This window comes from Somniosus microcephalus, chromosome 31 (genome assembly GCF_052327205.1).
Source record: "Somniosus microcephalus isolate GS21.2 chromosome 31, FLI_Smic_1.0, whole genome shotgun sequence".
In the NCBI taxonomy this organism is placed as follows: Eukaryota; Metazoa; Chordata; class Chondrichthyes; order Squaliformes; family Somniosidae; genus Somniosus; species Somniosus microcephalus.
The window spans coordinates 20307173-20334992 of NC_141017.1; the positions used below are offsets into that span (position 1 = coordinate 20307173).

At 50.3% G+C, this 27820-nt stretch overlaps 1 long non-coding RNA gene across 1 annotated transcript in view; it reads right to left on the reverse strand.

The window, feature by feature from the left end:
- The window catches only part of LOC147097611 (uncharacterized), a 58854-nt gene extending 40797 nt beyond the window's left edge, over positions 1–18057 (reverse strand). Inside the window, exon 1 of the long non-coding RNA XR_015074296.1 lies at positions 17754–18057. This is a non-coding gene — a long non-coding RNA (uncharacterized LOC147097611). The remainder of the gene's footprint in view (positions 1–17753) is intronic.
- Positions 18058–27820: the final 9763 nt, after the last annotated feature.

Consider the following 27820-nt stretch of genomic DNA (forward strand, 5'->3'; position numbering starts at 1 on the left):
TTGAATAATCTCAGCTACCTTGTGATTGGGTGTCTAAACGTACCACTTGTATTAGGCAGCTGTGTATGGAGACCCGTCACTTTCCTGTTTGAGTGCTTACTGCCCTGAAACGTATAATTGAAAGAACACGCTGGAGGTTTCTTCAGGCACACAGCCAAAATAATGTGATATATTTAAATAAATGATGGCAGTATATTTAAACAGGAAACGCCCTCTCAAACACCGCGACAGATAGTATACTATAATCCAATTTGAAAACTGGTGGGAAGGGGGTGGGATCAGGTCCCGAGTTTGGATTTTTACTCCGCTGATTTTGATTGATGACCTAATTAATTAATGTTCCTACAGCATGGGGCAAGGAAGTAAGTAACTAAAGTGGACAATTATTTCCAAATATTAAACTTTTGGGACGCTGTTTAATCTTATTGATTTACAAAAACACTTCTCGCAATAATCTAGTACAGAACTGGACAGGAGGCAAACTTTGTTTGTCAGCCAGTGGCTCAGTGGGCAGCACTCTCTCTCTCTCTCATCTCCGAGTCAGAGGGCTATGGGTTCAAGCCCCACTCCAGAGACTTGAGCACAAAAATCTAGGCTGACACTCCCAGTGCCAGTGCTGAGGGAGTGCTGCACTGTTGGAGGTGCCGTCTTTCGGATGAGACATTAAACCGAGGCCCCATCTTCCCTCTCGGGTGGATGTAAAAGATCCCACGGCACTATTTCGAAGAAGAGCAGGGGTGTTCTCCCCGGTGTCCTGGCCAATATTTATCCCTCAACCAACATCACTAAAACAGATTATCTGGTCATTATCACATTGCTGTTTGTGGGAGCTTGCTGTGTGCAAATTGGCTGCCGCGTTTCCTACATTACAACAGTGACTCCACTTCAAAAAGTACTTCATTAGCTGTAAAGTGCTTTGGGACGTCCAGTGGTCGTGAAAGGCGCTATAGAAATGCAAGTCTTTCTTTTATTTGTGATGCCGAAGAATAAAGTCTATATCTATCTCAGGAGGTACTGACTATGGACATGACCAACAAGCTGGATATTCGCTATTGGCCGAGTTTTCACCTTTAACTCAATAACATTCACCGATTAGGCGGAGAATATATTCGCTCGACAGGTTATGAATTCACCAGTAAGAAGCTGGGCCTCACTGCAAATGAGGTGCACATTTAGGGAAAGGAAGCTTTTGCAGTTCATATAACTATGGGTGAATTCCCATTGGGAAGCTCACTGTGCAACTCTCAAAGCCTAGCTCACTGAGACTGCTTGCTATGGAGAGTGCAGAGTGTAGAAGGCTTCCTAAGTACCAGATGAACATTTGCAACGGCCTGAAATGAGTCTCAAGGTACAGGCGTAGGTCTCCACATGGTAATGTTGGGCAGTGCCCCTTAACACGTATCTCCACCTCTCTGAACAGATTTCACCAAATTGACACTTTTAAGCATGGCGCACATCCTCAAGAGCGGATAGGAAGGCGGAAGTCATGGAATTCTTGACGGTTGAGGTTATCCCCGGTTAACTCTGGAATTTGCCAGCTGCTGCCACTGGGAGGGAGGGCATTTCATGAGCGTAAAAAGAAAGACTTGCCTTTCTACAGCGCTTTTCATGATCTCAGGATGCCTCAAAGCAGTTCACAGCCAGTGAAGTATTTTTGAAGTGTTGCCACTGTTGTGTTGTGGGAAACGCAGCAGCCAATTTGTGCAAAGCAAGCTCCCACAAACAGAAATGTACTAATGACCCGGAATCTGTTTTTGTTATGTTGATTGAGGGATAAATATTGGCCCAGGGCACCGGGGAGAACTCCCCTGCTCTTCTTCGAAATAGTGCCGCGGGATCTTTTACGGCACCTCCGACAGCACAGCGCTCCCTCAGCACTGCACTGGAGTGCCAGCCTAGCTTCATGTGCTCAAGTCCCTGGAGTGGGACTGTGAACTGTAAGATTTGCAAAATTTCTACATTTCCCCAAAGGTTATTATTAACAAAAGGGGCCCTGCGTGGACATTTTAATTAAAAAGGGTACCCAAGATGGCGTCCGCGCCTCGTGGCAGAAAGCCTGTGAGGTTTTAAAAACTTGGACTCTGCGGCACAGGCAGCTTGTGGAGAAATTGAAACCAAAGCTGCAGTTTCTGTGAAGAGAGACTTTGCATTTTGAAAACCAGACAGGACTTTGAATTATGTATTAGGCCAAATCAGAGACAGATCAAAACCCAGTTAGGCCTATAGTTAAGGCCATCAAGCAGTTTGCATAAATAATTGGGAACAGCTTAAGGAAGCCATCGAGGCTGGACAGGCCCATTAAGATGTATTAATAACAAAACAAGTCAATTATCAGGCCAGTAGATGTGATTACTGGCCATCTAAAAACAGTTAGTGTAGATTGCTACCATTATTTAAAATAGCCCGCCAAGACAAAGAACTAACCTGATTTGGCGCGCAGATAAGGGCCATCCGAAGGAGTATAACTGAAGGCCCCGGGTAGCAATCGCTCTCTTCTTCTTCTTGCTCCTCGCCCTCGTGGCTGCTGCTCTTCCCCCATCCCGCGCTTACCCCCTGGCCTCTGCCCGTGCCTTTCCCCATTCCATCAGGAACGCCCGGCATCGCACCGGGCGGACACGGACATACCAGGCCAGGCGAGGTGGGACGCGACGAGGCGAGGAGGCGAGACGAATTGGGCGAGACGAATTGGGAAGATGATTGAAGACAAGCTTCGAATAATCGGGCCTTCAATCCAGCCGACCTGTGACTATCTTCATGCAAACTTCAACTGCCGACCAAGGAAGAGGAACCATCATCCCTGCGAGGTAAAGTACCCAAGCAGAGACTTTAAATTTGGGGTACTCGTACCTGGACAACGCACCCCGAGACCACATGACGACGGCAGGCTCCAGAGAGCACAAAGAGCGAACCCCAAACCCCACCGCTGTTTTGAATTCAGCAGATCTTTGATTGGTGAGCATGAATTCAGGCCCCTCATAGCTTAATCTAGTTAGGTATAGGGGGTGGGATAAGGATAAGGGGATTATTAAGATAGTTGTTTTCCCTCGATGTGCCGTGTGTTCCCCATTCCCTGTATCAGTATAGTTATTTGTATTTGTCTGTAATTTTATACTGGTGACTTCTCGTAAGACGGTGTTATTGTTCTGTTTAATAAAATCTTGGGTTTGCTTACATCCAACTCACCTGTCTACTCGAGTCTTTCTGTACCGCCGCCTGTACCTAAGTCCGGTGTCTAGAACCCAGGGGCATGGGAGCGATTCGAACGACTCATAAACAGTCAGAGGCATAACTGACTGGGCGTACGCGCCAACCACCACACGCCGCCCCCTACAGACCCCACAATCTTTTGACTCATAGGCGAGTGGGCTACCAACTGAGCCACAGCTGTGGATTGAGGGATAAACATTGGCTGGGACATCGGGGCTAACTTTCCTGCTCTTCTTCGAAATAGTGCCACGGGATCTTTTACGTCCAGCCGAGGGGGCAGACGGGGCCGCGGTTTAACGTCGCATCCGGAATACACGTCCTAAAACGGAATGGAATTTCTGCTTCTGCAGCAGATCCACCCCCGCGCCCCCCACCCATCCCCCTCCAGAAATCGCTGGCCCCACAAAGGTGTCATTTCCAGCTTACACCTTACCCGCACCCCCTCAACCCAGGAATTTTGGGGTCATGCTTGGTCTCTCTTCAATCATTTTTTTTTCTCTCACTTTACTGCCACGCATCTTTTTCAAAACACAATCTGACCTAATTAGCGAGAGGAAAGGGTCTACTTCTCTCACATAGTGACGAGATTTAATATTTAGTGTCATTCTCTTTAAAACCTCTTCCTCTCTCCTAGTTAATCATAAATACTTATCTCTGGGCTGCGGTTTTTGCAGTTTATTGCTCTGCAAAGAAATTTCGCTAATTCAACACCATCTGCCACGGAGTTAATGAAATATATTTGATCTTCAAGATGAGCTTGCTTTAATTATTTGGTAGTTCCACACACACACACTTTGGTTTTCTTTCTCACCATTTTAAAAGGTTAAAAATACCGTGCAAACAGGACTAATTTGTTTATCTATAGAGCCCCACCACAAATCAGCACACGACACACAGCAGATCTCGCAATCTTTGTTAGCTGCATAAAATACAGAAGTAACAGGAACCCAGCAGAAGACCAGAAATTCAAGAGGCAAAGGAGGGTGTCTGTACTGTACAAGGGGTCAAAGAGTAATGGACGGTGCCTGTACTGTACAAGGGGTCAAAGAGTAATGGACGGTGCCTGTACTGTACAAGGGGTCAAAGAGTAATGGACGGTGCCTGTACTGTACAAGGGGTCAAAGAGTAATGGACGGTGCCTGTACTGTACAAGGGGTCAAAGAGTAATGGATGGTGTCTGTACTGTACAAGGGGTCAAAGAGTAATGGACGGTGTCTGTACTGTACAAGGGGTCAAAGAGTAATGGACGGTGTCTGTTCTGTACAAGGGGTCAAACGGTAATGGATGGTGTCTATACTGTACGAGGGGTCAAAGAGTAATGGACAGTGTCTGTACTGTACAAGGGGTCAAAGAGTAATGGACGGTGCCTGTACTGTACAAGGGGTCAAAGAGTAATGGACGGTGTCTGTACTGTACAAGGGGTCAAAGGTTAATGGATGGTGTCTGTACTGTACAAGGGGTCAAAGAGTAATGGACGGTGCCTGTACTGTACAAGGGGTCAAAGAGTAATGGACGGTGCCTGTACTGTACAAGGGGTCAAAGAGTAATGGACAGTGCCTGTACTGTACCAAGGGGTCAAAGAGTAATGGACAGTGCCTGTACTGTACAAGGGGTCAAAGAGTAATGGGCAGTGTCTGTACTGTACAAAGGGTCAAAGAGTAACGGACAGTTTCTGTACTGTACAAGGGGTCAAAGAGTAATGGACAGTGTCTACTGTACAAGGGGTCAAATAGTAATGGACAGTGTCTGCACTATACAAGGGGTCAAAGAGTAATGGACAGTGCATGTACTGTACAAGGGGTCAAAGGTTAATGGATGGTGTCTGTACTGTACCAAGGGGTCAAAGAGAAGTGGATGGTGCCTGTACTGTACAAGGGGTCAAAGAGTAATGGACGGTGTCTGTACTGTACAAGGGGTCAAAGAGTAATGGACAGTGCCTGTACTGTACCAAGGGGTCAAAGAGGAATGGACGGTGTCTGTACTGTACCAGGGGTCAAAGAGTAATGGACGGTGTCTGTACTGTACCAAGGGGTCAAAGAGTAATGGACAGTGCCTGTACTGTACCAAGTGTCAAAGAGTAATGGACGGTGTCTGTACTGTACCAGTGGTCAAAGTGTAATGGACGGTGTCTGTACTGTACCAAGGGGTCAAAGAGTAATGGATGGCCTGTACTGTACAAGGGGTCAAAGAGTAATGGATGGCCTGTACTGTACAAGAGGTCAAAGATTAATGGACAGTGCCTGTACTGTACAAGGGGTCAAAGAGTAATGGATGGTGTCTGTGCTGTACAAGGGGTCAAAGAGTAATGGACAGTGCCTGTACTGTACCAAGTGTCAAAGAGTAATGGACGGTGTCTGAACTGTGCAAGGGGTCAAAAAGTAATGGACAGTGCCTGTACTGTACAAGGGGTCAAAGAGTAATGGACAGTGCCTGTACTGTACAAGGGGTCAAAGAATAATGGACAGTGCCTGTACTGTAGCAGGGGTCAAAGAGTAATGGATGGGCTGTACTGTACCAAGGGGTCAAAGAGTAATGGACTGTGTCCGTACTGTACCAAGGGTCAAAGAGTAATGGACAATGTCTGTACTGTACCAGGGGTCAAAGAGTAATGGACGGTTTCTGTACTGTACAAGGGGTCAAAGAGTAATGGACGGTGTCTTTACTGTACCAAGGGGTCAAAGAGTAATGGATGGCCTGTACTGTACCAAGGGGTCAAAGAGTAATGGATGGCCTGTACTGTACAAGGGGTCAAAGAGTAATGGACGGTTTCTGTACTGTACCAAGGGGTCAAAGAGTAATGGATGGTGTCTGTACTGTACCAAGGGGTCAAAGAGTAATGGATGGCCTGTACTGTACCAAGGGGTCAAAGAGTAATGGACGGTGTCTGTACTGTACCAAGGGGTCAAAGAGTAATGGATGCTGCCTGTACTGTACAAGGGGTCAAAGAGTAATGGATGTTGCCTGTACTATACAAGGGGTCAAAGAGTAATGGATGGTGTCTGTGCTGTACAAGGGGTCAAAGAGTAATGGATGGTGCCAGTACTGTACAAGGGGTCAAAGAGTAATGGGCAGTGCCTGTACTGTACAAGGGGTCAAAGGGTAATGGACAGTGCCTGTACTGTACAAGGGGTCAAAGAGTAATGGACAGTGCCTGTACTGTACCAAGGGTCAAAGAGTAATGGACGGTGTCTGTACTGTACCAAGGGGTCAAAGAGTAATGGATGGTGCCTGTACTGTACAAGGGGTCAAAGAGTAATGGATGGTGCCTGTACTGTACCAAGGGGTCAATGATTAATGGACGGTGTCTGTACTTTACAAGGGGTGAAAGAGTAATGGACAGTGCCTGTACTGTACCAAGGGTCAAAGAATAATGGACGGTGTCTGTACTGTACCAGGGGTGAAAGAGTAATGGATGGCCTGTACTGTACCAAGGGGTCAAAGATTAATGGGCGGAGCCTGTACTGTACCAGGGGGCAAAAATAGTGGATGGCCTGTACTGTACCAAGGGTCAAAGAGTAATGGACGGTGTCTGTACTGTACCAAGGGGTCAAAGAGTAATGGATGGCCTGTAGTGTACCAAGGGGTCAAAGTATAATGGACAGAGCCTGTACTGTACAAGGGGTCAAAGAGTAATGGACAGTGTCTGTACTGTACAAGGGGTCAAAGAGAAATGGACAGTGTCTGTACTGTACAAGGGGTCAAAGAGTAATGGACAGTGCCTGTACTGTACAAGGTGTCAAAGAGTAATGGACAGTGTCAGTACTGTACCAAGGGTAATGGATGGTGGCCATTACAACAGTGACGACACTTGAAAAGTACTTCATTGTCTTTGTAATGCCCAGGTCATTAAAGGCACTAAATTCTTTCTTTCATACTGTACCATTGATTCAAGAAAGGCAGACTTGCATTTCTATAGCACCTTTTGCGACCACCGGACGTCCCAAAGCACTTTACAGCCAATTAAGTACTTTTGAAGTGTAGTCACTGTTGTAATGCGGGAAACGCAGCAGCCAATTTGCGCACAGCAAGCTCCCACAAACAGCAACGTGATAATGACCAGGTCATCTGTTTTAGTGATGTGCGTTGAGGGGTAACTATTGGCCAGGACACCGGGGAGAACTCCCCTGCTCTTCTTCAAAATAGTGCCGCGGAATCTTTTACGTCCAGTGCAGTGCTGAGGGAGTGCTGCACTGTCGGAGGTGCCGTCTTTCAGATGAGACGTTAAACTGAGGCCCCGTCTGCACTCTCAATGGATGTAAAAGATCTCACGGCACTGTTTCGAAGGAGAGAAAGGGTGTGCTGGCCAATCAACATCACTTAAACAGATGTTCCGGTCATTATCTCATTGCTGTTTGTGGGAGCTTGCTGTGCACAAATTGGCTGCCGCTTTTCCTACATTACAACAGTGACTTCAGTTCAAAAATATTTCACTGGCTGAAAAGAACTTTGGGACGTCCGGTGGTCATGAAAGGTGCTATGTGAAGGCAAGTTCTTCCTTTCTTTAAAACCTACCTCTTTGACAAAGCTTTTGGTCATCTGTCCTAATGTCTTCTTCTTTGCTCAGCTAAGGGTTGATTGGGGATTCCTCCCTGGGGTGATGGGACAGAGCCTCAGCGAGCCACCTCCTTTTATTTATCTGGTAACGCTCCTGCGAAACACCTTGGGATGTTTTGCCGTGTTAAAGGTGCTATATCGAATCAAGTTGTTGTTGTTGCTGCTAAGTGCTCTGGGAGAACAAAAAATTTGCGGTGTCTGGCCAATCATGCATGTGGTGTAAAAAAAATGAAACAGGCTTGCTGAAGTATTGCAAAAACCAAAGCAAAACCACCCTCCTCGGCCAAGCAAAGTACAGAGTGGGTGAGCAGTTTGAGAATGAATGAGTAAGAAAGCACTTAGATGCTAAGGATTTAAATAAATTCATAGATAGAGAACAACATAAAGGGTTTTGACAGAGACAGATTTAAGATAATTGGCAAAGGAACCAGAGGGGAACCGAGGAGAATGGAATATAAAAGTAGGGAAGTCTTGCTACAACTGTACAGGGCGTTGGTGAGACCACACCTGGAGTGCTGCGTACAGTTTTGGTCTCCTTATTTAAGGAAGGATATACTTGCATTGGAGGCAGTTCAGAGAAGGTTCATGAGGTTGATTCCGGAGATGAAGAAAGGTTGAGCAGGTTGGGCCGCTACTCATTGGAGTTTAGAAGAATGAGAGGGGATCTTATTGAAACATATAAGTTTCTGAGGGGGCTTGACAGGGTAGAAGCAGAGAGGATGTTTCCCCTCGTGGGGGAATCTAGAACTCGGGGGCATAGTTTCAGAATAAGGGGAAACCCTTTTAAATGGGAAATGAGGAGGAATTTCTTGTCTCAGAGTGTCGTGAATCTTTGGAATTCCCTTCCCCATCGAGCTGTGGAGGCTGGGGCATTGAATATATTTAAGGTGGAGATAGACAGATTTTTGAACGATAAGGGAGTCGAGGGTTACGGGGAGCGGGCAGGGAAGTGGAGTTGAGGCCAAGATCAGATCAGCCATGATCTTATTGAATGGTGGAGCAGGCTCGAGGGGCCAAATGACCGACTCCTGCTCCTACGTCTTATGTCATTCTTTTACAAAGTAAGTTGCTGTCATCTGGAATGCGCTGCCCGAAAGGGCGGTGGAAGCAGATTCAATAGTAACTTTCAAAAGGGGAATTGGATAAATACTTGAGAAGGAAACATTTGCAGAGCTATGGGGAAAGAGCAGGTGGAGTGGGACTAATTGGAGAGCTCTTTCAAAGAATCGGCACAGGCATGATGGGCTGAATGGCCTCCTTCTGTGCTGTATCATTCTTTGATCATTCAATGTAAATCATAGTAATGTCACACTTATCAGGTGTCTTAACTTTCGTGCATAATGCAACTATGGCAACAGGCAAGTACACTTGGAGGAAGACTTGTCAATGCTGTAGATCCTTAATAGTCCTTTTGGCCAATGATGTGCATCTCAGAATGCACTGTGATCACCTCAGTTCCAGAAAGGTTCCAACACTGGATGACACTGAAGGATTGCAAGCTATTTCAGAGGATGCCTTGTTTGGGGAGAAACGAGTTCAAAGTGCAAGGAGGACGCGGATTGCCAGCAGAAGGACTTAAGGCTGAAAGGGGAAAAGAGCGGAAGCAATCAAACAGGTGAAATAAAACAAAAAGACCCCGTGTGATGAGCGATTTAGGCAAGTTCCTGGCTATTTTGTCAGGTCTCACAAAACCGCCAAGAAAGATAGCATGGCATTTGGAGTTTCCAAGAGACACAAGACTTGCAATGGAAGTCCCAGTGAAGCAATGAGCCGCTTGTGATGGCTACCATCGAAGCATCCAGGTCAGGAGTGGGCGCAGTATTACTACGGTTATAGGAGGGGTTCTTAGTTGCAATTTACTCCTCAAATCAATAAGGTTTGTAAACATTGCATATTAGGCGTCACAGATTTTTTAACAACTTGCTTTTACACAGCGCCTTTAACGGAGTAAAATGTCCCAAGGCGCTTCACAGGAGCGTTATCAGACAAAAATTTGACACCGAGTCACCTAAGGAGATATTAGGACAGGTGAGCAAAAGCTTGGTCACAGAGGTAGGTTTTTAGGAAGCATCTTAAAGGAAGAGAGGGTGAGGCGGAGAGGAAGAGAGGTTTAGGGAGGGAATTCCAAAGTTTAGGGCCTTGGCAGCTGAAGGCACGGCAGCCAATGGTGGAGCGATGGAAATTGGGGATGTAATAGGGGCCGAGGTTATGATCTGAAATTGTTGAACTCGATATTGAGTCCGGAAGGCTGTAAAGTGCCTAATCGGAAGATGAGGTGCTGTTCCTCGAGCTCATGCTGGGTTTCCGTGGAACAATGCAAGAGACCGAGGATGGTGAGGTCTGAGTGGGAATGGGGCGGTGAATTAAAATGACAGACGACCGGAAGCTCGGGGTCACCCTTACGGACTGAACGGAGGTGTTCCGCAAAACGGTCACCCAATCTGCGTTTGGTCTCTCCAATAACTCCTGGAACTCTCTCCCTGGCAGCACTGTGGGAGCACCTTCACCACACGGACTGCAGCGGCTCAAGAAGGCAGCTCACCACCACCTCCTCAAGGGCAATTAGGGATGGGCAATAAATGCCGGCCTCGCTAGCGACGCCCACATCCCAGGAATGAATTTTTTAACAAGTGTCAGAACAGTACTCAAAAGTCAGAGCACTGGAGGGTGCAGGGCTGGGCCAGAGGGCCAGAGATAGTTTTCAACCTTCACTCAGAGACAGGAAGTAAAGGGGCCGAGATGAACAGCCTGGATGATGCAACACAGGTCACAGCATGAGAGAATCATTTGAATGCTTTATGCGTTTATAACCTCATTACCAGAACCGATCGCACTGAAGGCAGAAATCACGGTGAGTCAAACGGGGCAAAAAGTGAGTCAATAGTATTGAAGTGGAGTAAAATGAGAAACAAGAGCAGGAAATGCTGGAAATGCAGTTTGTTAGTCATCACTTGAAGGAGAAAGACAGGCCAGCACTGTATTGCTGAATGGAAAACCGGGCAGAGTTATATTTCCCTCGGGCCCTGAAGGGTGGACGAGGAGTGTCTCTGATCTGAGTGGCCGGCTTGCGTTGTACTGATATTCTGTTAACATGCTCCCTGAAGTAAGGCAGCAGTGTCTCGAGGGATGGGAATAGATTTCAAGGAGCAAGCCGTCAGCCTTGGCAGCAATGACTTTGAAAGGGAAGGCGAGACACGAATGCACATCGAACCATCTGATGGATCCAGTGTCTAATAAATCGCCGAAGGCTCGTCGCTTTCTGCAGCACAGTTGATAAACAACAACGACTTGCATTTATACAGCGCCTTTAACATAGTAAAACGTCCCAAGGCGCTTCACAGGAGCGATTATCAAACAAAATTGACACTGTAGGAGTCTACGTAATCCTAGCAAAAAATACTAAACTTGGAGAGGTTCAACAGAAAAGGTTTAATTGTTGAGGCTGCATGCTGAACACAAAATAGAGTCAGAGACTACACAAAGTACGACTGCCTTTCATCAGTGCACAGCTTTGACTGCTCCTCCCCCGCTCTGGGCTTAACTATGTTGCAGATCGAGTTTCTTAAAGGTGTGATCCTTCTTAAAGTCATGACGCCTGATTTATAGTCTACGGACCGGAAAGCGGATTGTGTCCTTTCTGTGATCGGTATGCCACACAGCTCCCCCCAGAATCCGCTAGTAGGGAGTGTACGAACCGGCGTGGCGGCTTGATGGCACGGCCGGAACGGCTCTTGGCGGTTGGTGTCGAGAGCGGGACGGTCGGACGCGTCGGGCTCTTAGGCGGTCTGCCCCGCAGTGGGGGTTGGCCCACTTGAACGGGCTCGTCGGGCTCTAGGTGCGCCAGCTTGAGCCGGTCGACCGACACTCTGTCAGTTCTGCCACCCACTTCGAGGAGGAAGAACTTGTTCCCCGTCTGGAGTACCTTGTAGGGTCCGTCGTATGGGGGCCATAGAGGTCCTCGGTGGGCGTCATGGCGCACGAAAACAAATTTGGCCATGTGCAGGCTAGGTGGTACGCGGGTTGCTGGTTCGCTGTGCCGGCCGGTGGGTACCGGAGCGAACTGTTGTGCTCGGTTGGCGAAAGCGCGGCGTTGCTGGTCAGCCGACCAGGGGGCCGTGGCGGTGGGCAGGAACTCTCCGGGTACGCGCAGCGGCTGGCCGTACACGAGTTCCGCCGCCGAGGCTTGCAGGTCTTCCTTGACCACGGAGCGTAGGCCGAGTAGCACCCACGGGAGGCGGTCGATCCAAGCCTCGTCTTCGAGGCTGGCGTGGAGGGACGCCTTCATGGATCTGTGGAATCGCTCGCACAGTCCGTTGGCTTGGGGGTGGTAAGCCGTGGTGTGGTGAACGGCCACCCCGAGGTTTCGGGCGATGGCGGCCCACAGATTAGAGGTGAACTGCGGGCCTCTATCCGACGTCATGTCGGAGGGGATGCCGAACTGAGCGACCCAGGTACCGATGAACGCCCTCGCGATGTCGGCGGTGGTGGTGGACGTCAGTGGAATGGCCTTGGGCCAGTAGGTGGTACGGTCCACGATTGTCAGCAGGTGCGTGTGACCTTGTGATGGCGGCAGGGGGCCGACGAGGTCGATTAGGATGTGGTCGAACCTTCTTTCTGGCACGGTGAACTCCTCGAGTGGGGCTTTGACGTGCTGGTGGATTTTGGCTTGCTGGCAAGCTATGCAGGATCTGGACCAGACGCGCACATCTTTGCGCAGGCCGCGCCAGACAAATCGGTTGGCCACCAGTCTAATGGACGCGCGGGTGCCAGGGTGTGAGAGGCAGTGGACGATGTCGAACACCCGTTTTCGCCAGGATGCCGGGACTACAGGGCGGGGTTGTGCCAAGGAGGTGTTGCATTTGACTGTGACGGCGGACGGGCCGCAGGTGACGTCGGTCAGTCGCAGCCCTGGGAGGGTTGTGGGCACGGAGAGCAGATCAGGGTCGGTGCGTTGCTCTGCTGCCAGTTGAGCATAGTCCACTGCCAGGTGGGCGCCGTGGACGGCGGGGCGGGATAGGCAGTCGGCCACCACGTTGTCTCGACCGGAGACGTGCCGGATGTCCGTGGTGAATTTGGACACCGCGGCGAGCTGGCGTTGTTGCCTGGCTGACCACGGGTCCGCAGATTTCGCCATCGCGAATGTCAGGGGTTTGTGGTCGACAAATGCGGTGAAGGGGCGGCCCTCCAGAAGAAATCTAAAATGGCGGACTGCCAGGTACAGTGCGAGGAGCTCGCGGTCAAAGGCGCTGTATTTGGCCTCCGGGCGGCGCAGTTGGCGACTGAAAAAGGCAAGCGTTTGCCAGGCCCCGTCGACCCACTGTTCGTACATGGCGCCGACCGCGTGGTCGGAGGCGTCCGTGGTGAGGGCCACCCTGGTGTTGGGCTGTGGGTGAGTGAGCATGGTGGCGTCGGCAAGCACCTTTTTGGTCGAGTCGAAAGCGGTCAATATGTCTGCCGACCACTCGATCGGCATTCTGTCTTTCTTACCCCGGAGGGCTTCGTATAGGGGCCGCATGAGGGGGGCCGCATGAGGGAGCCCGCTCCGGGAATGAAGCGGTTGTAAAAGTTGATCATCCCCAAGAACTCCTGGAGGCCTTTGATGGTGGTAGGCCGGGGGAACTGCTGGACGGCTTGCACCTTGGCGGGCAGGGGAATGGCTCCGTCCTGCGTGATGTGGTGGCTGAGGAATTCGATTCTGCTGAGGCCGAATTGGCACTTGGCTGGGCTGATGATGAGCCCGTGCTCACTGAGCCACTGGAACAGGGTGCGGAGGTGCTCGATGTGTTCCTGCTTGGAGGAACTAGCTACCAGGATGTCATCCAGGTAGACAAAGAGGAACTTCAGGTCCCGGAGGACCGAGTCCATGAGCCGCTGGAAGGCCTGGGCCACGTTTTTGAGGCCGAAGGGCATTCGGAGGAACTCGAGTAGCCCAAAAGGGGTGATTATGGCCGTCTTGGGAATGTCCGTGGGGTGGACTGGCACCTGATGGTAACCGCGCACCAGGTCGACTTTGGAGAAGACTGAGCGGCCGGCCAGTCTAGCCGAGAAGTCTTGAATGTGCGGTATGGGGTACCGATCCGGCGTGGTGGCGTCGTTTAGGCGCCGGTAGTCCCCGCAGGGGCGCCATCCCCCGTCGGGTTTGGTGACGATGTGGGAGGCTCAGGGGCTGTTGGAGCGGCGGATGATGCCGAGCTGTTCCATTGCGGCGAACTCGGCCCGCGCGATCTCCAGCTTGGCCGGGTCCAGCCTGCGGGCGTGGGCATACACCGGTGGGCCTGTGGTGGGGATGAAGTGTTCTACCCCGCGCTTAGCAACCTTCGCGGAGAAGGTTGGGTTGGTGAGGGCTGGGAACTCAGCCAGGAGTGCGGAGTAGTCATCCGTTGAGCGGGCGCGGCACTGCCACGCCATTTCGGCGGGTTGGGGGGGGGCTATGGCGCCCGGGATAGGTGACATGGTGTTCATGTCCACGAGGCGGCGCCGAGGCATGTCGACCAACAGGACGTGGGCGCACAGGAAATCCGCACCGAGGAGCGGGGAGAGCACCTTGGTGGTGATAAACTCCCAGTGGTAGCGGGGGCCTGCAAGGTCAATGGTGACGGTGCGGGTGCCGTACGTCCGGATGTCAGTGCCATTGGCGGCAGCCAGCGCAGGGCCGCGGCCGCCTCGCTGGATCTCGAGGGCGGACGTGGGGATGATGCTGCGCTGCGCGGCCATGTCGCATAGGAAATGGCGTCCGGAGGCGCTGTCCGTAACGTACAGCAGCGCGCCTGCTTGCCCCACGGCCATCGTGTAGGCCGGTGTGGGGGTGGTTGGAAACGTGCAGGGATGGCTGCAGCGGCATGCCCGTGCGCCGAACCGGGTATGGAAGTAGCAGTAGCCCTGGGTCGGAGGGCTTGGGGGACGTGGGGGCCTGGGGGGCCTCGTGGCCGAGCTGTGTGGCCGCGCGATAGAGGGTGGAGTGCGCGCCGACGCTGCGGAGGCCTGGTCGGGGGTGACGGCGTGGTTGGAGCTGGCAGACAGGAGCTTATCGGCTTCGTCGGCCAGGGCCTCGAGGTCCATGAGGCTGGACGCCACAATCGCCGGGCGGATGCTGGGAGGTAGTTGGCGGATAAAGAGCGTGCGGAAGAGGGAGCCGGGCGGTTTCTCGTCGGTCAGAGCAAGCATGTGTGAGAGCAAATCTGACGGCGTGGAGTCACCGAGGCCCGGGAGGTCGAGGAGGTGGCAGTTGCGCAAGAATTGGGAGGCTGTGAATTTTTTAATGAGCGCGGCCTTGAGATGTGTGTACTTGCCTTCCTCCGGAGGGTTTTGTAGTGTTGTCCAGACTTTCATGATTGTGGAGCTGCCCAGGGAGGCGAGGAGGTAGTCGTACATCGTTGCATCGGCGGTGATGCCACGGAGTCGGAATTGCGATTCGGCTTGAAGGAACCAGGCGGTGGCCAGGTTCTCCCAGAACTCCGGCTGCTTCACAGAAACTGCATTTGTGTCAGCCATGGTTACGCTTAGGAGTCATCCTGAGCGTCGGGGTCACCAATGTAGGAGTCTACGTACTCCTAGCAAAAAATACTGAACTCGGAGAGGTTCAACAGAAAAGGTTTAATTGTTGAGGCTGCATGCTGAACACAAAATGGAGTCAGAGACTACACAAAGTACGACTGCCTTTCATCAGTGCACAGCTTCGACTGCTCCTCCCCCGCTCTGGGCTTAACTATGTTGCAGATCGAGTTTCTTAAAGGTGTGATCCTTCTTAAAGGCATGACGCCTGATTTATAGTCTACGGACCGGAAAGCGGATTGTGTCCTTTCTGTGATCGGTACGCCACAACACCGAGCCACTTAAGGAGATATTAGGACAGGTGACCAAAATCTTGCTTAAAGAGATTGGGGGAAAAATTGAGTCGCGCCCCCTTTGCGGGTAGCGCCTTGAAAAAATTAGAGCCCCCGCGGCCGAAATTCATTGGTAGCGCCCCAAGAGGGAACTGGGGCTCTACTGGAAGCGCCCCGCCTCCCTCTTGGGGCGCTGTGAGGGAATATCGGTGCGGCACAAAGCGCCGCGCTACTGCAGGCCTTCTCCTACCCTTCTTAAAGGGGAGGGGCATTACGCAGCGCGACCCGGGGCCCAGCTGGGCCACCAGGGATCGGAGTGCCGGCAAAAGAGCCCGGCACTCAAGAGAAGTGCCGGGCTCACGGTGCGCAGCCGTCACTCCGTGGGGGGGCTGAAGAGGAGGCCGGGGACGGCAGAGGGGGCAGGTGCTGACAGGCGGCCAGCAACAAAATGGTCGCCTGGCACCTCTTATTTAATTAGCGCCGCCCCGGCCACAAGTAGGCCAACCTGACCCTGTCGGACATAACGTCTGGCGGTAAGTCAGGGGGCGCTACCGAAGATCGTGGCTGGGGCGCTGCGCATGCCGATGATAGTACCCCTCGGCGCTGCACTGCCGGTGATGACAACGGTTACCGCCGCCGCTAACCTCCTGCTGAATTTTGTTGGTGGCCAACAGCAGGTGCAAAGCAACCGAATTTTTAGGCCATAGGAGCATTTAAGAAGAGAGAGAGGCGGAGAGGTTTAGGGAGGGAATTCCTGAGCCTAGGGCCCTGGCAGCTGAAGGCACGGCCGCCAATGGTGGAGCGAAGATAATCGGAGATGCGCAAGAGGCCAGAATTGGTGGAGCACTGAGATCTCGGAGGGTTGTATGGCTGGAGGAGATTACTGGGATAGGGAGGGGGGTGAGGCCATGGAGGGATCTGAAAACAAGGATGAGAATTTAAACATCGAGGCGATACTGGACCAGGTACCAGTGCAGGTCAGCGAGCCCGGGGGGGTGATGGGTGAATGGGACTTGATGCGAGTCAGGATACGGGCAGCCGAGTTTTGGATGAGCTGATGTTTACAGAGAGTGGAAGACAGAAACACAGGCCAGGAAGGTCAAAGCATTTGAGTGAAAAAGAAACATTTTAAAAAGCAAGAAAAAAAAACAGAACTGTTGTCAAGACGGTTCTAGTTCAATATCCAATCAGTTTCCACCGCCCCCTGCCACACTCCTCTCCCTGATTTTGATTTATCCAATCAAGATGCAGCCATAAGAGTCCACTGAGATGAGGAGAAATGTCTTCACTCGGAGGGTGGTGAATCTCTTGAATTCTCTGCCCCGGAGGCTCAGTCGTTGAGTATATTCAAGACAGGGATCGGTAGATTCTTGGAAACTGAGGGAATCAAGGGATATGGAGATCGGGCGGGAAAGTGTTGAGGTAGAAGATCGGCCATGATCTCATTGAATGGCGGAGCAGGCTCGAAGGGGCCGTTGGGCCGACTCCTGCTCCTATTTCTTATGCTCTCATGTTGCTACAACGTGAAGAAAAAGTGGAGAAAAACACCCATAAATCGGGCAGGCCCGGAGAGCATAAAACAGGCCACCCCAGCGGCTGCCGCTTTGTGGTAAACGTTAAAAATCTGATCGCTTTAATCCAAGTCCCTTTCCTCAGCTGGCGAATCAGCTCGGAGTTTGTTTGTCCTCCCGAGTGGTCAAGCCGGTTGCTCCCACGGGTTTATTAAAACGGGACATGGGGGACGATTTCCTTCAAAATAAATCCAGGGTATTTCTGAACTTGCATTAAAATTGAGTTCCAGTCGTTAGAAGCCATAATTCACCAAGTAGTTAAGTTTAAATTTGCTTAACTCCGTGTGACGCAAGTCTCCCATGTGCTACATTATCAAATGCTTTATCAGAACCCATATAAATTATATCCTTTTTATCTCTTTGTCAACAATGCACGTAAGGCTAGTCAAGTGCAACCTGCCTTTTAAAAATCTGTGCGAATTTGCCCTGGTTAACTCATGTTTCTCTATCTAACCTTATCTGTAAGCTACACTGCACAGTGGTGCTTTCTGCATCGCAGAAGCTCAATCTAGGAGCTGTAACCACACACCAACTCTCAGCTTTCCTTCTCTCTCACTCAACTCATTCTGCGCCTCATTTATGTCATTATCCAACTTACCGAATGCTGCAGCTCTGTGCTGTTGTTCTCAGTTCTGTCAGGCAGTGATCAGCGGTCTCGCCCACTCACTGCAGCCTTGCCAGCCATTTCTTCGAGTTTCTCCGCAAAAAGTGCAGGGCTTTCGTTTGCAAAATGACTGCGTCGAGGACCACTTCCTCGATGGCCCGTGGGAATACAGCAAGCCATGGGGGTTTTTTTTGGTTTGAACTTCAACCTTTCTCACTGGTTTTCTGCGACGTTCTCCTCTGGAAGTTTTAACTTGCCCACTTGTTGCTAAGCTTCAGCCTTGTTCATGGGATGCTGAAAATGGTCGGCATCTTGAATTTCAACAAAAAAACTTTATTGATTTTCCTCCCCCTAATTTTTAAAGAAACAACCACCACTAGATGGTATCATTGCACATCCGGCAACAAAGGACTTGGCATTTGAAGGACTACAACAACACCAACAACTTACATTTGTATAGCGTCTTCAACATCCCAAAGCACTTCACAGGATTTGACGCCGAGCCACATAAGGAGATATAAGGACAGGTGACCGAAAGCTTGGTCAGAGAGGTCGGTTTTAAGGAGCGTCTTGAAGGAGGAGAGAGAGGTTGGAGAGGCGGAGAGGTTTAGGGAGGGAATTCCGGAGCTTAGGGCCCCAGGCAGCTGAAGGCACGGCCGCCAATTGTGGAGCGATTAAAATCGGGGATGCACAAGAGGCCAGAATTAGAGGAGCGCAGATATCTCGGGGGGTTGTAGGGCTGGAGGAGGTTAGAGAGATAGAGAGGGGCGAGGCCACGGAGGGATTTGAAAACAAGGATGAGAATTTTAAAATCGAGGCGTTGATGGACTGGGGGTCAATGTAGGTCAGCGAGCACAGGGGCGATGGGTGAACTGGACTTGGTGCGAGTTAGGATAAGGGCACCAAAGTTTTGGATGATTACTAAGCAATATTTGATTATTTGCCATTATCCCAAGGACTTTTGCAAGACAGTACTTTATGTGATTTACTTAGCATCAAAGTGACGCACACTTGCACTCCCCATCCCAGTCGCACTCTTGTCTTTCCATCTTTGGCCTCCAGCATTGCTGCTGTTAAACCTTCAGGGAATGCAACCCATCTTTGCCTGAACTCTGCGGTCCCCCAGTCTGAACACTCACGTCAACAAATTCGAACCTCAGCAATCCCTCCAGCCTTCCTGCCAGTCTCTCCCATTCACATAGGGCGCGATCTTGGCAGCCCTGGGGAGGCGGGTTTGGAGGCGGGAGTGCCGGGAAAATGGCAGAATCTGGGGATGGGCACCCATCCCGCCCCCAACCCGCCTCCGTGCCATCTTGCCAGGAGGCGGGTAGCCGACCCGCACAGGGTCCCGTCTCCTGGAGGCAGGAAGTAGTTAACAGGCAGATAAGAGGATTATCCCCATTTTACCCACACAAGTGCAGGCTTCCCGAAGGCTGCGAACCCCGCCAGGGTCACCGAGGCGAGCAGTGGGTCTGCGGGGGTCGGAGGGGTGCAAAAGTGCGCTGTGAAGGTAAGTGATGGGTGCAAGCGTGGAGAGGTGAATATGTGAGGTGAGTGGAAAGTGATAGTAAATATGTTTACTTACCTTTGTTTCTTCCTGCAGGCTTCAATCGTTGGGGATGTGGAGAGTCTCGCATCTCACCGGCAGAGATGACAGATGGCTGCTGCATTCTCCAATGCAACAACCATCGAATTTCTGCTAAAGAAAGAGGTTTGATGAGTCTTGAATTCAGAACCTCATCAAACTACAGAGAATGTCAGTGTTTGACAGCTTCACAGAGCTGTCAAACAATGACAATTCATCTGTCAATAATTTTTGACAGATGAAACGTCATTCGCTGACATTCTCTGTAACTGGCTTCCCCTTAATTGGCCTGCTGAGCCCGCTGGGCGGGCTTAACAAGGTCAATCAAGGGAAAATAGTGTGGGTTGGCCAGATGTTAATGGAGGCGGGACTGAAACCCGACAAATGGGAGTCCCGCCTCCAAAAGCTCCCCATTGGCTAAATCCAGCCCATAGTTGCAAACATCAGGAGGACAGAGACAGGCTGGTGATATGGGCAGACAGGTGGCAGCTGCAATTTAACGCAGAGCAATGTGAAGTGATGCATTTAGGAAGAAAGAACGAGGAGAGGCAATATAAACAAAATGGTACAATTTAACAATTGTAAAGTGGGTGCAGGAAGAGAGTAGCATTTTATTTTCATATGGAGCACATTTCTATTTCTAAGAATATATTTTAGACAGATGGTCGGTAACCCGAGGACACAGATTTAAGGTAATTGGCAAAAGAACGAGGGGGAAGATGAGGAGACTTTTTTTACGCAGCGAGTTGTTGTGATCTGGAACGCGCTGCCTGAAAGGGTGGTAGAAGCAGATTCTATAGTAACTTTCAAAAGGGAATTGGATAAATACTTGAAAAGGAAAGGTTTGCAGGGGGAGTGGGACTAATTGGAGAGCTCTTTCAAAGAGCTGGCACAAGCACAATGGGCCAAATGGCCTCCTTCTGCACTGTATGATCCTATAATAAGCTTTAAAAAATTGTCTACGCTATTTTCCCCCTCCTGTTCTGAAGGAGCTGAGTCCATGGTAACGTAGTGGTCCTGGGAAGAGTGGGGATAGATGGTCAGAAAATCCAACGGCAACCGAGGCCTCACCTGGGTTGGCATTCCCATGCAGTAGACAGAGAAGGTGTGTCCACTGGTGGTTCCAGCTTGGTCAGGGGTCACGGAAAATGAGCTCAGTGCAGGGAGGCGGAGCTAGGCCTGGTCGTCTATTTTGCCGCTATCCTGTTTGATTTCAGGCAGGGCGGTGGAGGAAAATCCAGACCGTCATCTTCACCCCATCTGATAACAGCAGCCCACCGCAGATCTTCCAGTGCCGCGTTAGGGAGAGGTGCCAGAGGCAGCAGGAAATCTTCTTCTTCTTAGGCAGCCCCTCGGAACCGAGGATGACTTGCTTCCACATTAAGAATGAGATCTTGGGTGACTGATGAGTCCAATGTGGGACCTACAGTCTCTGTCTCAGGTGGGGCAGACGGTGGTTGAAGGGGCGGGTGGGTGGGGTGCTTGGGTTGACGTGCGCTCCTTGCATTGCCTGCGCTTGGCTTCCGCTTGCTCCCGGCGAAGAGACTCAAGGTGTTCGGCGCCTTCCCGGATGCTTCTCCTCCACTTTGTGCGGTCTTGGGCCAGGAATGCCCAGGTGTCGGTGGGGATGTTGCCCTTTTTCAAGGAGGCTTTGAGGGTGTCCTTGAAGCGTTACTTTGCACGGGACCCCAGCAAACGCTGAATGGCAGCAGGAGAGGCTGATGCCTGGCGCTTACAATTGATCAAATCGAGCTGGAGACTTTGAGCTTCAGCCTGGTTACAGGAAGCCTTTAGTAATCAGTGCATCTGTGGTACGTGCTGGTATACCCTGGGAGGAAAGTATCTGATTTAATCTGATTTAAACTGTAAGATCCCCAAATCTCAGATTAAGTCTGTGTTCAGATTAACTGCACCTCACAGTGGTCGGGATCCTGCAATTGGCTTCGGTATTTTTTTTAATGTATTCATTCACGGGATGTGGGCGTTGTCGTGAATCTTACCATTCATGAAGAAATGACTCATGAAATAACACTGGACGGCCAGCTGGTGGCGCCGTCCAAGGAGTGTAAATACTCGGGCGTGGGCCCAGCTTGCTCAGGACGCTTTTGTAACCAGGAACTAGTGATGTAACTAGAATCTCATGGTTGTGAAACAGTTGATTAAAGCCTTGTTTTATACTCAAACCAAGTGATTAGTGAGTTTTCTTACGCCAGGCCTCACTGGCAAGGCCGGCATTTATTGCCCATCCCTAGTTGCCGGTGAGCAGCAGAGTTAACGTTTTGGGTCGATGGCCTTTCGTCGGAACTGGGGGAGTGGAGACTCGGGGGAGAAACTACTGGTGGGGGGCCAGTTCTGACGACAGGTCATCGGCCTGAAGCGTTAACTCTGTTTCTCTCTCTTTTTCACAGATGCCGCCCGACCTGCTGAGTGTTTCCAGCAATTTCTGTTTTTATTTCAGATTTCCAACATCCACAGTATTTCGTTTTGTTTGCTGATGTGTGCGGAGAAAAGAAAGACTTGCATTTCTATGATGGCGCCTTTCATGACCACCGGACGTCTCAAAGCACTTTACAGCCAATGAAGTATGTTTTGGAGTGTAGTCGCTGTTGTAATGTGGGAAACGCGACAGCCAATTTGCACACAGCAAGCTTCCACAAACAGCAATGTGATAATGACCAGATAATCTGCTTTTGTGATGTTGATTGAGGGATAAATATTGGCCCCAGGACACCTCCCCCTGTTCTTCTTCGAAATAGTGCTGTGGGATCTTTTATGTCCACCTAAAAGAGCAGACAGGGCCTTGAGTTAACGTCTCCTCCGAAAAATGGCACCTCTGACAGTGCGGCACTCCCTCAGCACTGCACTGGAGTGTCAGCTGAGCTTTTGTAGTTAAGTCCCTGGAGTAGGATTTGAACCTATAACTTTCTGACTCAGAGCTGAGTGTGCTACCTACTGAGCCACAGCTGACACTGGCCACTGCTTCTTGGTTAACGTCTACTGAGGAGGTCGTGGCTAGTTTGCTCTCCTCAACACCAGAGTCTGTCACTCGACCTTTACCAGTGGGATGAAAGAGAAAGGGAACCATGTGTTCGAAAGATTGATAATTAGAGGTCCTTAGTAGATGAGAACCATATAAATATACAGGAAACTCTTTTTTATCCGGCACCGACAGGACCGGTGTGCTGCCGGTTTATCAAAAAGTCCAGATTGCAGAGAGGTATACTTACCAAGGTACGAGAGCCCCGTACACGGCCACAGATCCAGGCGTCCCTGTTGCATGGCAACAGGTGCAGGAACCCCGGTTACACGGCCACAGATCCAGGCGTCCTTGTTGCATGGCAACAGGTGCAGGAACCCCGGTTACACGGCCACAGATCCAGGCGTCCCTGTTGCATTGCAACAGGTGCAGAAACCCCGATTACATGGCCACAGATCCAGGCGTCCCTGTTGCATGGCAACAGGTGCAGGAACCCCGGTTACACGGCCACAGATCCAGGCGTCCCTGTTGCATTGCAACAGGTGCAGAAACCCCGATTACATGGCCACAGATCCAGGAGTCCCTGTTGTATGGCAACAGGTGCAGGAACCCCGGTTACACGGCCACAGATCCAGGCGTCCCTGTTGCATGGCAACAGGTGCAGGAACCCCGGTTACACGGCCACAGATCCAGGAGTCCCTGTTGTATGGCAACAGGTGCAGGAACCCCGGTTACACGGCCACAGATCCAGGCGTCCCTGTTGCATGGCAACAGGTGCAGGAACCCCGGTTACACGGCCACAGATCCAGGAACCCCGGTTACACGGCCACTAATATGAAGTAAAATTTACCTGAACCTACTCCTGAATTTTGCCGGTTAAGAGAGATTTCTGGTTATTTAGGTGCCGGTAAAAAGAGAGTTTCCTCTATGTATAAATTTAACTGCAGCAATTGACCAACTAATCTTACCCATAATTACTCCTGGGTATGAGCCATATTAACTTGTCGCTAAAATACTAAGGTTTGCTCAAAATATAACTGCAAAGACAGTCCGGACTAGTCAAGACTGGTTCTGATAACGGAGGGACACACAGCTACGCGGCTCACGATTGGATGTCTGATAACAGTGAACAATGGTAGCATGGTTAGGCTGGGAGGAGTCAGGATGCTACCCTTAATTTGAGTGACAATAACATTCCGCCCATTAGAACCGAGGGGCTGGATTTTGTCAATGGGGAGCTTTTGGAGGCGGGACTCCCACTTGTCGGGTTTTAGTCCCGCCTCCATCGACTTGTGGCCAACCCACGCTATTTTCCCTTGCTTGACCTTGTTAAGTCCGCCCAGCGGGCCTAGAAGGCCAATTAAGGGAAAGCCGGTTACAGGTGACGTCAGCGAGTGATGTTTCATCTGTCAAGAGCTTTTGACAGATGAAATGTCAGTGTTTGACGGCTCTGTGAAGCTGTCAATCACTGACAATCTGTCTTCTAAGTTGTGCCTTTACTCAAGGCTCAATTAGAAAGCCTTCCTGATCAGAGAGCAGAAGGCTGCAGCTTTTGACAGTTCAGCGGCCATTCTGCTTTCTGTGCCGGTGAGCTGAGGGACTCCCGAGACCTGAAGGGAGGAAGCCTGCAGGAAGAAGTAAAGGTGGGTAAAGCTTTTAAAACACTTTACACATACCTCACACTCTAACCTCTTCACACATGCACCTATCACTCACCTGCACACCGGACATCTCGGCCCCTCCGACCCCCGCAGACCCACGGCCCACCTCGCTGACCCTGGCGAGGTTAGGAGCCATCGGGAAGCCCACACTTCAGGGCTCAAAATAGGGATTATCCAAAAAACTGCCTGTTAACTACCCCTTCCCGCCTGGAGGGGACGGGACCCGGCGCGGGTCAGGTATCCGCCTCCTGGGAAGATGGCACGGAGGCGGGTTGGGAGCGGGATGGGCACCCGCCCCCAGATTCTGCCATTTTCCCGGCAGTCCCGCCTCTTCAAATCCGCCTCCCCAGGGCTGCCAAGGTGATTTTGTTAAAAACCATATATGGGCCCTGGTTAAGCAAACCTTTGATAAGAAAAAGGGATCAAACCTTGGCACACAAAGGGAAACGCCACACAGATCTACCGCGGAGATGCAAGAGCGAAGGGACAGACTGATGCCAACATCACTTGTGTCCGAGAGGCTCCAGGGACCAAGGGCTGCGAGCTACTCGTTCAACTATCGCCTGTTGTTAAGTATATTACTCTGTACTACGCCTAATAAATTCTGGTTCTATTGCCCAAGTACGACTGGTTGCTACCTATTTTGGTGCCTTGTCCAAGAACTCTGAGAGATCATAAAGTTCTTACACACGTGTCCCGAGCTGTTTTATACTCGTTTGAAAATAATTATCTTTCCATCAATTTAATGGAAAAAGGTAAAAAAAGATTTGAAAGCTGAAGCCTGAGGAAGGATGAGGTTTGATATCAGCTGCTGTAAACCGAGCAGCCTGTGGTTTATCTCTAACTTGCAGTGCGCTGCTCCTTCTTGAGTCTCATCTTGCTCTGCCTGTGTTGAAAATACGTCTATGAGTTCATTGCCGGACTGGTTGACAGACCCCTTGACGTAAGAAAACTACTAGGCACTTGGTCTAAGCGTTAAACAAAGCTTTAATCAACTGTTTTACAACATGGAGGTCTAGTTGTGTCCTTCACTAGTTCCTGTTAAGAATGTCCTGCGCAAGCTGGGCCCGTGCCCGAGTAGTTATACTCTCCCTGGACAGCGCCACCCGTAGGCTGCTCAGTGTTATTTCATAAGTCTTTCTTTCATGAATGACTGATTCATGTCACCCCTCCCCTCGCCCCCTCTTTGGAATTCTTACACATGGGAGCACAAATCTTCATGTTAATCTGCCCAGCATTGGGTTCCTCGGGATTTAATTCCTCTGGCAACATGGGTTCTCAGAAGAGGTTCACAAAGCCCCTGACTATCTACAGACAAGTGCCTTGTTCTCCTCATGTGAACGTAGTTTGATATCAAGTGATTTATGCTGGGGCGGGGAGGGGTGGTCACCAGATGGTGCACTGCCTGACTGAGGGTTATGTTGTGGGAACTTAGCCTCCGAAAGGGTTGACAGATTGAAGAAATTTTAAGGCATGGTAGAGATGACTCATCAATAGATTGAGGCATCCGTGACACACGCTTTCGCGAAAGGTTGTTCCTATGTGTGTTGGCTGTGGGAGTATTTCCACTGAGAAAACCAATACAAAAGAACAAGGCCCATAACTGAGGTCACGATTGACTAGAGCAGAGGTGGAGCTGATGGAAATGGCGATGAGGTCATGACACCAAAAGGTCATGACACCAAAACGTCATGACACCAAAAGGTTAAATAGCAGGAAACGGATAGAGTGAAAAAGGGTCTGGCACCCAACCCAGGGCATTAATATGTTCTTGTAGGTGCTAGCAGTGACTCTGAGGATATCAGTGGTCCTCTAGGACCATAGGAATGAACATAGGAACAGGAGGAGGCCTTTCAGCCTCTCAAGCCTATTCCACCATTCAATTAGACCATGGCTGATCTGTATCTTAACTCCATCTACCCGCCTTGGTTCCGTATCCCTTAATACCCTAAAAATCGATCAATCTCAGTTTTGAAATTTTCAATTGACCCCCGGCATTAACAGCTTTCTGGGGGAGAGAGTTCCAGATTTCCACGACTCTTTGTATGAAGAAGTGCTCCCTGACATCACCCCTGAACGGCCTGGCTTTAATTTTAAGGTTCTGCCCCCCCTTGTTCTGGACTCCCCCCCACCAGAGGAAATAGTTTCTCTTGATCTACCCGATCAAATCTTTTAATCATCTTAAACACCTCAATCAGATCACCCCTTGATCTTCTATACTCAATCAAATACAAGCCTATTCTATGCAACCTGCCCTCGTGAGTTAACCCTTTTAGCGTGGTAGTCTGGTGAGTGTGAGCTGCGCCCCCTCCAAGGCCAATATATCCTTCCTGAGGTGTGGTGCCCAGGAGCTCATGGGTTCAAGTCCCGCTCCAGAGACCTGAGCGCAAAATCTAGGCCGACACTCCAGTGGAGTGCTGAGGGAGTGCTGCACTGTCGGAGGTGCCGTCTTTCAGATGAGACATTAAACCGAGGCTCCGTCTACTCCCTTAAAAGACTCATGGCACTCTTTTGAAGAAAAGCAGTGGAGGTCTCCCCAGTGTTCTGACCAATATTTAAATTTCAAACAACATCATTAAAACAGATGTTCTGGTCATCGCTGTTTGTGGGACCTTGCTGTGCACAAACAGCACTCCCTCCGCCCGGCGCTGGAGTGTCAGCCTTGATTTTGTGCTCATGTCTCTGGAGTGGGGCTTGCCCTTCTGACTCAGAGGCGAGAACTCAGTGAGACACAGCTGACAATCCACCCTGTGTGTACATAACTGTGAGATAGTTGGTTATGAGACACCTGTTAAACACGTTACTGTTCTGAGTGAAGTTTCAGGTCCCTGGAAGTATTTTAGCCTGTGTTTGTATTTGCCTATGTAACAATAGTCCCTACACATCAAAGTGATTCACATGACTGACTGTGAGCGAGAAGCTTTGAGATGTAATGGAGAGATACGGGAATGCACTCTATAAATGCAATGCTGCGGAGTTTTTTTAAGTTAGGGTATTGATCTCTTTTCTGCGACGCTCAACGCAGAGCCTGTTAAAGTCTAGCGCAGCTGTGGTTGTAGTGGGCTGTTTAATTCTTATGTAACGGAGCTGTGCAATGCAGAGGTTTCCATTTCAGGCACTCAGTGTCAGCAGTACCCAGTTCCAGGTCAGACACAGCACAGTTAGACGCAGAGCAAAGGTCCCTCTACAACCTCCTTATCAAGCACCCTCAAGCCAGTTGAAGCAGATGCAGGGGTAAAGCCTCCCCTGCAATGCCCCATTCAGCAACAACAACGAGCGACTTAAATAAGAACATAAGAACATAAGAACATAAGAAATAGGAGCAGGAGTAGGCCAATCGGCCCCTCGAGCCTGCTCCACCATTCAATAAGATCTGATCCTAACCTCAAATCTTCTATCACTCTGCATCCACCCGAACCCATGTGATCTCCCGGGAGAGGCGAAAAACCAGATAAAGACCCAATGGCCAATTTGGGAGAAAAAAATCTGGGAAATTCCTCTCCGACCCATCTAGGCGATCGAAATTCTTCCAGGAGATCACTCTGTCCCTATATTTTCTACAGTACTTACCTTCTGTAAAGGCAATCTCCACCCCAGCCAGGAACAGGAATAAAACCATCTCCTGAAATCTAACAGAATTAGAACACAGTAGGAGCAGAACAAGGCTACACGGCCCCTGGGCCCACTCCACTACCCACAGGGCCATGACCATTCCGAACCCAGACTCATGTCCAATTTCCTGCCCGCTCCCCGTAACCCTTAATTCCCTTTACTTCAAGGAAACTATCTATTTCTGTTTTAAATTTATTTAATGATGTAGCTTCCACAGCTTTCTGGG